Source organism: Hoplias malabaricus, chromosome 2 (genome assembly GCF_029633855.1).
Source record: "Hoplias malabaricus isolate fHopMal1 chromosome 2, fHopMal1.hap1, whole genome shotgun sequence".
Lineage (NCBI taxonomy): Eukaryota > Metazoa > Chordata > Actinopteri > Characiformes > Erythrinidae > Hoplias > Hoplias malabaricus.
In genome coordinates this window covers 47401940-47411337 of record NC_089801.1, presented here as the reverse complement: position 1 = coordinate 47411337, position 9398 = coordinate 47401940, and the positions used below count along the sequence as shown (strand labels likewise).

The 9398-nt window shown below is 37.7% G+C and overlaps 1 protein-coding gene across 1 annotated transcript in view; it reads left to right on the top strand.

Annotated features, from left to right (window-relative positions):
• Nucleotides 1-207: 207 nt before the first annotated feature.
• The window catches only part of chrna6 (cholinergic receptor, nicotinic, alpha 6), a 33888-nt gene continuing 24697 nt past the window's right edge, over nt 208-9398 (top strand). The window contains exon 1 of the mRNA XM_066658645.1: nt 208-272. The gene's annotated coding sequence lies outside the window, so the exon portion shown is untranslated. The remainder of the gene's footprint in view (nt 273-9398) is intronic.

Sequence of the window (9398 nt, the reverse complement as noted above, 5' to 3'; positions counted from 1 at the left end):
CACGCCCCTCCCCTGCACGCACATTCCGCGCGCTCTCACAACGCGGATAACCCGGGATCCCTTCTCCTTTCCATTGCATCTCTCTCTCTCTCTCTCTCTCTCTCTCTCTCTCTCTCTCTCTCACACACACACACTCTGTCTCTCTCTCTCTCACCGCATCTTCCACTTTCCTAACATTTGTTTTGAGTTTGTCGGTTCGCGTGCGGAGGACGGGATGCCTCGCGCGGAAAAACGCACTTTCTTCCTCTTCCTCGTCGGGTTGATGGCGCGAGGTGAGTGTCAGTGCCCTCTGTTATTTTGCTTTGGTCGAAGTATAATTATTTATGTCGTTCGGGACGGGCGAGCTTTGCTTTGTGAAGAACTGCCAAACTCTTGCGCGTGGAACCCCCCCCCACCCCCCCCGATATGCGTCTAGGTGCTCTGCTGAAGCCGTGTGCGCGTGTGGCGTTCGGCGCGCTCCACTGCGCTGCTCTCTGAATTAGTCGACAGCCTGGAGTCGAGGATAGAGAGAGAGAGAGAGAGAGAGAGAGAGAGTTTATTCCCTCTTCCGGTGCACCATATGGCCAAAAGTTTGTAGTCGCTCTGCATTTGTGAGGTCAATTACTGATGACGGATGATTAGTTCTGGACATCAAACCTACTCCAGCTCATCCTAAAGGTATTGGATGGTGGCCTGTCACTCTAGAGAGTGCTGGGGCCATTTTACTCTTCTAACCAATACTTCCATGCTCTTCTCTAAAGAGTATACAAGCTGGACCCAGCTAAAGAGCCACATCTATTAAAGAAAATTGTTTTATACAGAATCCTTTTGCAATTAAAGGGTTCTTTGCCCAGTGAAAGGGGTTTTTAGATTGATAGAGAATGTGCTTGTTAAAGGAACACTTTGTAAGATTTGGGTTTTGGGCTCCTGGAACTCCCCTTAGTGTAATTCATTTTTACAGCACTGTATTAATATCAATAAAGAAGCGGTGGTTGCCTACCCTCTTCCAAAAGTAACATAGTGCAGTTTCTGCGGTGCTGAACCTAGAGTAGCAACAACAGCATCTCTATTATCTCTATTACAGGTCAGAGAAGCATTACAATGACTTTAAATATATATATATATATATATATATATATATATATATATATATATATATATATATATATATATGTATATATATATATATAAAACCCACTTAGTTTTCCTTTAAGGAACATTTAGAAAATGGGAACCAGAACAGTTCTATTGTAACAAGCTTGACGTCATAACAATATATGACCCTTTTTTGTGCAATATAGAACCTTTTATCACATTTAATAGAACTTTGAATAAGGTTTTACAGTGCGGAGAACCGCTTAATTATGCAAAGGGTTCTTTAAGTGTTCATGGTTCTATATAGAGCCATGTTTTTTTAATACATGGCGCTGTAAGTTCCAAAAGGTTACAAACAGCAGCATTTTACAAAAAGGTTACAAAAAGCAGCCAAAAATTTGAAACATCTCCCAGATCCTAAACCTGACCCTTACCCTAAACCTATAATTAACCTTAAACCTAGCCATAAGCTCCAAAAAGCTCGAATAGCCATTGTTTTTTTCTTTGTGTAACACTATTGCTAACAAGACAACCATGCTATATTTATAGCTCTTCAGGTGAGTAACAGAGTGTGTGAGTGCATTTAAACAAACAGCGCCACCAGTGGACGGGTGCTTGCTTATTGGCTGCAAAATAATTACAAGTTGTAATAAATTCTAAAGTAAGAATGCTAGGAATAACTGGGCTAATTTATTAAATTATGTACTAATTTTGGGAGATGTCACTGCATTTTTATTCAGCTGAATGTGTTTTCAGTTACCACAACCCTGAACAGTATTACACTTTTACAGAAAATGAATGAATGAATAAATGCCTTAATTTGTGCCTGAACAACCTGTTTGTATCATTTGCTTGTAAAGCGTTAACTAATAGAAAAAGATGCTCTTAAGTCTCCATGCTCAATGCCAAGGGTGGGCTAGAGGAGTTATAGACCTCCTCCGCATTAGACTGTGGGGCAGTGTTCTCTGGAGTGATGGAGCTCCAGAGATCCGTTTTGTTGTATGCTTCATCTAAATTGTATTTATAAATATTTTTCAGACTTGTTAAAGGACCCTGACCAATGACCATCAGAAAATATCCATGATTTGACATCATGTCAACATAGTACAGTATTTGGAAATGTTGCACAGTATTTATATAATTGAAAGAGGCTTTCATGTCAAATACTTTGTAATTATATTGTAATACATATATAATATGAAAATGTCTAATATTTATATAGCGTCCACCATTAGTTTAATCCTCATTCATTAGTCCTCATGCATTATCATGCTTAAGGCTAATGCTTATTTCATATTTAATGTGTCCAGTCTGGAGTTTGTTCAATGTTCACTTAATGTCCTCTGCTAATCCCACATTGTTATAGCAATCTTTAAGTGAAGGTTACTCCAGTGTTTCACAGAACGTGCCTAAAATATTAACACCATTATTTTTTTACCCAGTACTAACAAATGGCTCAGTCAACATTTAGAACTCTCATGACAACTAGGAAATACTACTAATACTAAAAACAAAAGAATGATAACTAAAACTAAATCCAAAGTGCTAAACTTTAGGCTTACAGACTGCACTTATGGTGCTTTCCACTGCATGGTACCTACTTGGCTCTAACCACTTTTTAGTCCATTGTGGATGGTTGCTTTTCCACTACAACGTCTCAAAACACTGTCTCGAACGGGAACCACCGGCCTTGAAAACTACAATAATGGTGATGGTAATGTTAAGTGTTGTGTATCCGCGTGTTATTGTGTTCGGGGACTAAACACAGCTCTAAATATCAGTGCAGACAGATCAGTAAGGCTGTCTCATTCCTTGTTGCACCATTCGACTCTCACTGGATTCTTTCACCAGCCACCAATGGTTTAATTAATGGAAACGTGAAAAAAGTCTAATAGAGCCAAGCCTTGTCAAGTAGGGACCATGCAGTGGAAAAGCACAATTAGAAACTAACACTAAACAAAGATTTGGAAAAATAGTGAAACTGAAGCCAAACAGAGAGACAGAGAGAAAGGAAAACCTAAGTATACAGAGAGAGAGAGAGAGATTGAACAACTCCAGACAATAACTAAAACTAAAAAACAACAGAACTCATTAAAGTGGAACCCAGCGGAATACAGACTATAATATTAAACAAAGACCAAATATATTACAGAAGGGCACAGAGACTAGAGACCGGAATTAGGTAAGAAAGACAGGAACAAAAAATGAATAAGTCATAAATGTAAGAGGAACACAAAGGGAATAATGTGTGTGTGTGTGTGTGTGTGTGTGTGTGTGTGTGTATGAGAGAGAGAGAGAGACAGAGAGAGAGAGCAGCATAGGAAACTGGGTTTTTAAAGGAAAAACCAACAAAGAGAAGAATCAGAGTAACACTGAGAAGGATGAATGAATGGAACAGACCCAAAAGGTTAGAAACCCACCATATCATTTTCAACGACCAACAAGCACAGAGACAAAGGGCCAGGAGGTTTAACATTAACAGAGGACAAACACCTGGAAGAGTCACATGACAGGAAGAGGGCATGGCTAGTTGTGACATTGGAGGACAAGACAAAGACAAGCACGTCAGTAATATACAGTCATCATCAAAAAATAGTTGCACCCAAAAGGAATAAGCTGACATTCCCATACAGGTTGATTGCTTTGGTCTGTTGTGGTTGTTTTCAACAACATGGCGACTCCATTCAAGGGGGTGGAAGACATTTGTCGGGAGTTCATAAGTCTACATCTAGGTAGTATATGTCTACACCAGAGGAGATTGAATCAGGGAGTGCAGACCCAGAGTTAGCACCCACCCACTCAGGTGGGTGGACTATTGGCTTATATAAAATTCAAAATAAATAAAGCATAAATATGCACTTATAAATAACAATTAAATACACTGAACTGACGTAGATAAGTTTCTATTTCAAAAGGAATAAATGAATCTGCTATTTAATTAATTCATTCCAATTTTAATAATTTATTTCAGTGATTATTTATTTTATATACTAATTAACGACACAAACATCCCTCCATTTGCACAAGTGCTAGCTTGCGTATAGTATGGATGTAGAATTACAGTACATTTGTTGGGAAAGTGTACATACTGCAGATATGTCTAAATACTTTGAAGGTTGTGACATCACAAAAAAAAAGTGAGAAAGTGTCAGTTTGGCACGCCATGGGCCCTTTAACAGATCTAAGCTGGGTCTAACTGGGGATACATGAGGGCGTCTTATTGCCTCATCCAAGAACCACTCAGTATGAGTGCTTGGGTGAGTCAGTAGAACACACACACACACACACACACACACACACAGTGGGTTGTAGGTATTCCAGTGATTTCCTCACATCACTAAATTCCTCACAGCACTGAACGTATTAGTACAGGAGAGCCTTCTTGCCTCAGGCTTTTTATGCATCTGTATTTAATTTGAGAAATAGGTAATGTTCTCTCTCTCTCTCACTCTCTCTCTGTCTCTCACTCTCTTGCATCACTTCCATTTAACATTAAACATTTATCACATGAGAGACAGCAAAAGAGAGAATGAATGGAGAAAAGAAAGGAACAAATGAAGCAAGGAAAATATACAGAAGAAATGAAAAGTTAGAATGAGAGAAAGAGAAAAGAAGCAAATATGGGAGACAAAAATAGAATGAGAAAGAAATAGAGAGAAGGAAGAAAAAAGAAACCACAAAAGCAAAGACAGAAAAGAAGAAGAAAATATAAGAGAGGGGGAGAGAGAGAGAAAGCTCTGTATTGTGCACAAGTATGACTTACCCGGTGGGAAAGTTAGGATCTGCCTCGGCGGCTCTTTAAGGCAGCGAGAGGAGAGTGTAATGTCACTAAAGACCAGCAGCACATTAGCTCCAAAACAGAACACTGATATAATTCTGAACTCACTGAGAGCTCTCTGTTTCAAATATGAGCTGGTGAATGCTTTAATTTTATTGGTAAAATCTTACTTTGGATTGTTGGCGTTGAGACAGAAAAACTGATTTTGCTGCTCTACCAAACAGGGAGAATATTTCTGTGTAGTGTTTCACTAAATGAAAATTAGTAGCTGGAAATTCTGGACAGAAATCTACCAAAAAAAAACAAAAAATGTACAATAAATGTAAACATAAAATACATTTGGACACCTAAAATAGAATAATAATGGGCCGGCCTAGAAAAGGCATTTTCGCTTACTGACTGACTGAATTCTTATGTAGGAACTGTTAGCTGTATTTCACATTCCAGTTTGTGAACTAAATTTGGAACCGTTCAGCTTGTTTCCACCTAAATAAACTGGTCCGTAAACCAGAAAAATTACTTCCCAGCTGGAAACAAAGAACAGCTGGTTCTTCAGTGCGAATCGTGGCTCAATAATAGGAAATAACACAGGAACACTTTCCGTTTGTGTGTGTTTCTGGGGCTGTGTTTGCCACATTGGCCAGAGCCTCATCTCGGCGTTGGTTAGTTCACAAGCTCAGCGGGATGGCTCGGAACTCTGCAACATTTACACACGTATTATATCTCACAGAGAGAGGAGGACTGCTGAATTTGTCTTATTTCACGAGTGTGTGTCTTTGTGGTGGGCAGACATTTTGTGGCGTTAGTGTGTTTATACAATTCCATATAGCTGCACACAGCCACATTTAACTTCACATGCTTTAACATGTTACATTGAATAAATAAGTAATTTTAATTCTTAAAATCAACAAAATGTTCTTGGTCTTCTTTGTTTTTTAATGGTTGATTGTCTAGTATTTATTTTTTAATAAGATTAACAAGAAAAAAAAGGTTTTTATTTCTGCATTAATTAGCCCTGCCCTCCATATTTTCTCTAAAACACAATGACATAATAGAAACCACATGTAAAAAAAAAAGACACTGATATGAAGCACCAAAGCTTCTCAAGACCTTCCAATGACAAAGGTACTTTCCTGATTTTGAAATGCCATACATACTTTTTGCATAAAAACATACTTTAAAACATACCATTCCACATTATTACAATACATATCAAATGTTTAAAGTCTAATAAACATTGAATAAGAATTTTGGAGATTGGTCTGGTGAGGAGTGCACCTTTCTAGAGCAACATAGACCTAGTATTTTTCACATTTGTGTTTAAAGGAACCAGACGTCAAAGGAACAGCATAGAAAATAATTCCATGAATTGGGATAAGTGAATTTCCCTAATCAAAAATCCCCTGTTGATTCCCCAAGTGATAGATTACTCCACCAAGAACTATTTGTAATGTAAAAAGCAGCTGGATTCCTTCCTAACCTCATTATTTCTGAGTGCTAATGTTAAAAGTTTCCAGAGTAAACCCTGCAGCCTCATTAAGCGAATTAATGTAGGTGTTCTGTACCTGACTCACTTTGATATTATGTGTTTTTTAAAGATTCTGCACCTGGGGGGTTTACAGTTAAAGTGTGTTTCCTTCTGTAGCCCACCTGATCCACCTCTCAGAGGGCTCGGTAATTAGCGATGGAGTCAAATGTGGTGGGAAAGGCATAAAAGTGAGCTGCAAAGTGCATCCCAAGGCTACAGAGAGAAAATCCTGCTACAGTAAACATTCAAGTCTGCACATTTTTGGTAGAAGGTAATCTCATACAGATAAATAAAGAGCTGGAAAGCTTCCCTTTGTCCCTGCGGTGTGTTTACATTCCACTGTTTGAGCCTGAATTAAGCCCGTACTCTGCCGGCAGTTGTTCGGGAAGGTTCTTCCACACTGCACTTGGCTTGAGGATAGAACACTGTGCTCGCATGATTGGAATGAACTCCATACTCAAATTTTTTAACGTATCCACTATGTTAGTTTAACAGTAGTCACTTTATATTTCCACCTCTTCATGTAGAAATATTAAGAAGTTACTTGAGACTTCATAATAAATTCTACATAACTTATATTTCCTGAAAAAATAATTTGCAGTAGGTACAGAAAAAAATAATTACAAACTACATTCTAATAGATTCTTATTAGTTCATAGTAGTTAAATAATAATTTGTAAAATGTCCTGAAAAATGAATAACAACGTAAATTAGATTCTGAATATTCATTGTAGTAAACATTGTAGTGAAAAATTATGGAAGTTACTGAATAATTCATAGAAATTTGTAGTAAATACTGAATAATTTGTAGCCAACACTGAATAATTCATTATAAATTAATATAAAATACAGAAATATTAATAGTACATACGTTATCATTCATAGTAGTGAATATTTTATAGTAGTAACGTAAGTCAATGTTGCAGAATCACAACATTTAGGGTGGAATGTTATATTTGAGTAAGAAACTGACTGTAGGTTGTATGTGGGTGAAGTCTGGAAGTCTTTATTCATTCATGAATTACCACATTACTTCATTTGTAACTCGTGCTGTTTAGATTTGTATCACTTTCAGTCTGTGTTTAGTTTCATGTAATTTGCGCTCTCCTGAATTTAGAGTCAGTTCTAGTAATCTGAAACAGCAAAAATAAGTCAATATTTTTGCCCCCCCTCAAGATAGTGAGGATCCATTCTCTGAATGTTAAGTGTTTTGGATTAAAATGGGAAGAATGCCTTCAAAATTGTTGGTACTTACTGAATTATTACTAAAATAATGTGTATATGTATTTATATAATTATAAATAAATCTGTGTTACTGAAGTATTTATAGTTAGTTCAACTTAAACAGATTTGAATCTCTGCCAAAATATAAGATGAAGGCTCAACACTGGCCTCTAGTGGAGGGCCGAGATGTCGCAGCTCATGGTTCTTCAATATGAGACTGTATAATGTTTTGGAAAATCTAAACAAAATTTTTTAAAACCAGTTCATCAAAGCAACTCAGATTTTTTTATTTAAACTCTTTTTTCAGGGATGTTTTGTGTTGCCCCGACAAAACCTTGCATCTCTGAAATGTCAGATGACAAGAGAAGGAAAGAATCTTAACTTACATTGGAAGATTTTCCCAGATTTTCGAGCATGTAAAAAAAGTTACTACAGGTAAAATACGTTAAAGGAAAATAATAAAATATAATTTCTAACAGTGGGTTAATCTATTTAAACTACCTTTTGATTTATGCTTTATACTGTCTCACATAGTTTTACAACAGTGCTGCAGGTTTTAAACTGAATGACATCATGTTGATCTGACAGAACCCCTGAAATACCTTCTCGAAGAAGCTTCAACATTTCTGTTTTTTTATATACTTATTTATTTATTTATTGTTGAATCATGTCTTCATAACTGCACTGAGCTGTGGATCTGAGCTGAGATGAAAAAAAAAAACCTGAATCAATGTGGCTGCAGCTGAGAGTCACAGTGAGGTAGAAATCACAGAGGTCCAAACAAACGCCAAAAGACCAAAAGAGACAGAGGAAAAAACTCTTCACCTTGTGAAAAGAGGAGTATTTTTGAAAGTCACCAACTCCAACTGACTTTGTACCATTTGCTCTATTCTCGTTATCTCTCTTTTTCCTCCTCTTTTGTCCAGTTCAAATTGACTTTGGAAGATCATGTGGTCATAATGCCCAGGCTCATACTTTACTGATAAGAATGCCCAAATGTTCTATGACCTTTCTTTTACTGAGGACTGATTATTTAAAAGAACACAAAATTAAAAATGAATGGAAATCAATAGTGTGTTTTAGAAATGTGATTGGAAAATTGTCTGATATTAACATAAATTGACTGGCCCCCCAAATTTGCTGGGCTTTCATGGTCTGGGTACTGCTGACTAGGTACTGTGTTGGCTGAAATTTTGCTTTGAGTTATATTTCTTAGAATAAATGTGAAAAATCAGCCCCTGACAGTTATGGTATGGTGTTCCACAGGGGTCAGTATTTGGGTCTCTTTTACTCTATGTGGATATCCCCCATTTTTGAATCCAGTTATATTGAATTAGTCCCATCCATTACAAACATTACATAAATTTTTTATGTTTAGTGCTGGGGGCGGCACAGTGGTGCAGCAGGTAGTGTCTCAATCACACAGCTCCAGGGACCTGGAGGTTGTGGGTTCAAGTCCCGCTCACAGGTGTCTGTGAGGTGTTCTCCCCGTGTCCGCGTGGGTTTCCTCCGGGTGCTCCGGTTTCCTCCCATGGTCCAAACACACGTTGGTTGGTGGATTGGCGATTCAAAAGTGTCTGTAGGTGTGAGTGTGTGTCCCCCTGTGGAGGACTGGCTCCCAATCCAGGGTGTGTTCCTGCTTTGTGTCCAGTGATTCCAGGTAGGCTCTGGACCCACCGCGACCCTGAATTGGATAAGCAGTTTCAGACAATGAATGAATGAATGGATGAATGTTTAGTGCTGTCAATATTAACACGTGAACACATGATTAACCTGGGAACTTTAATGTGTTAT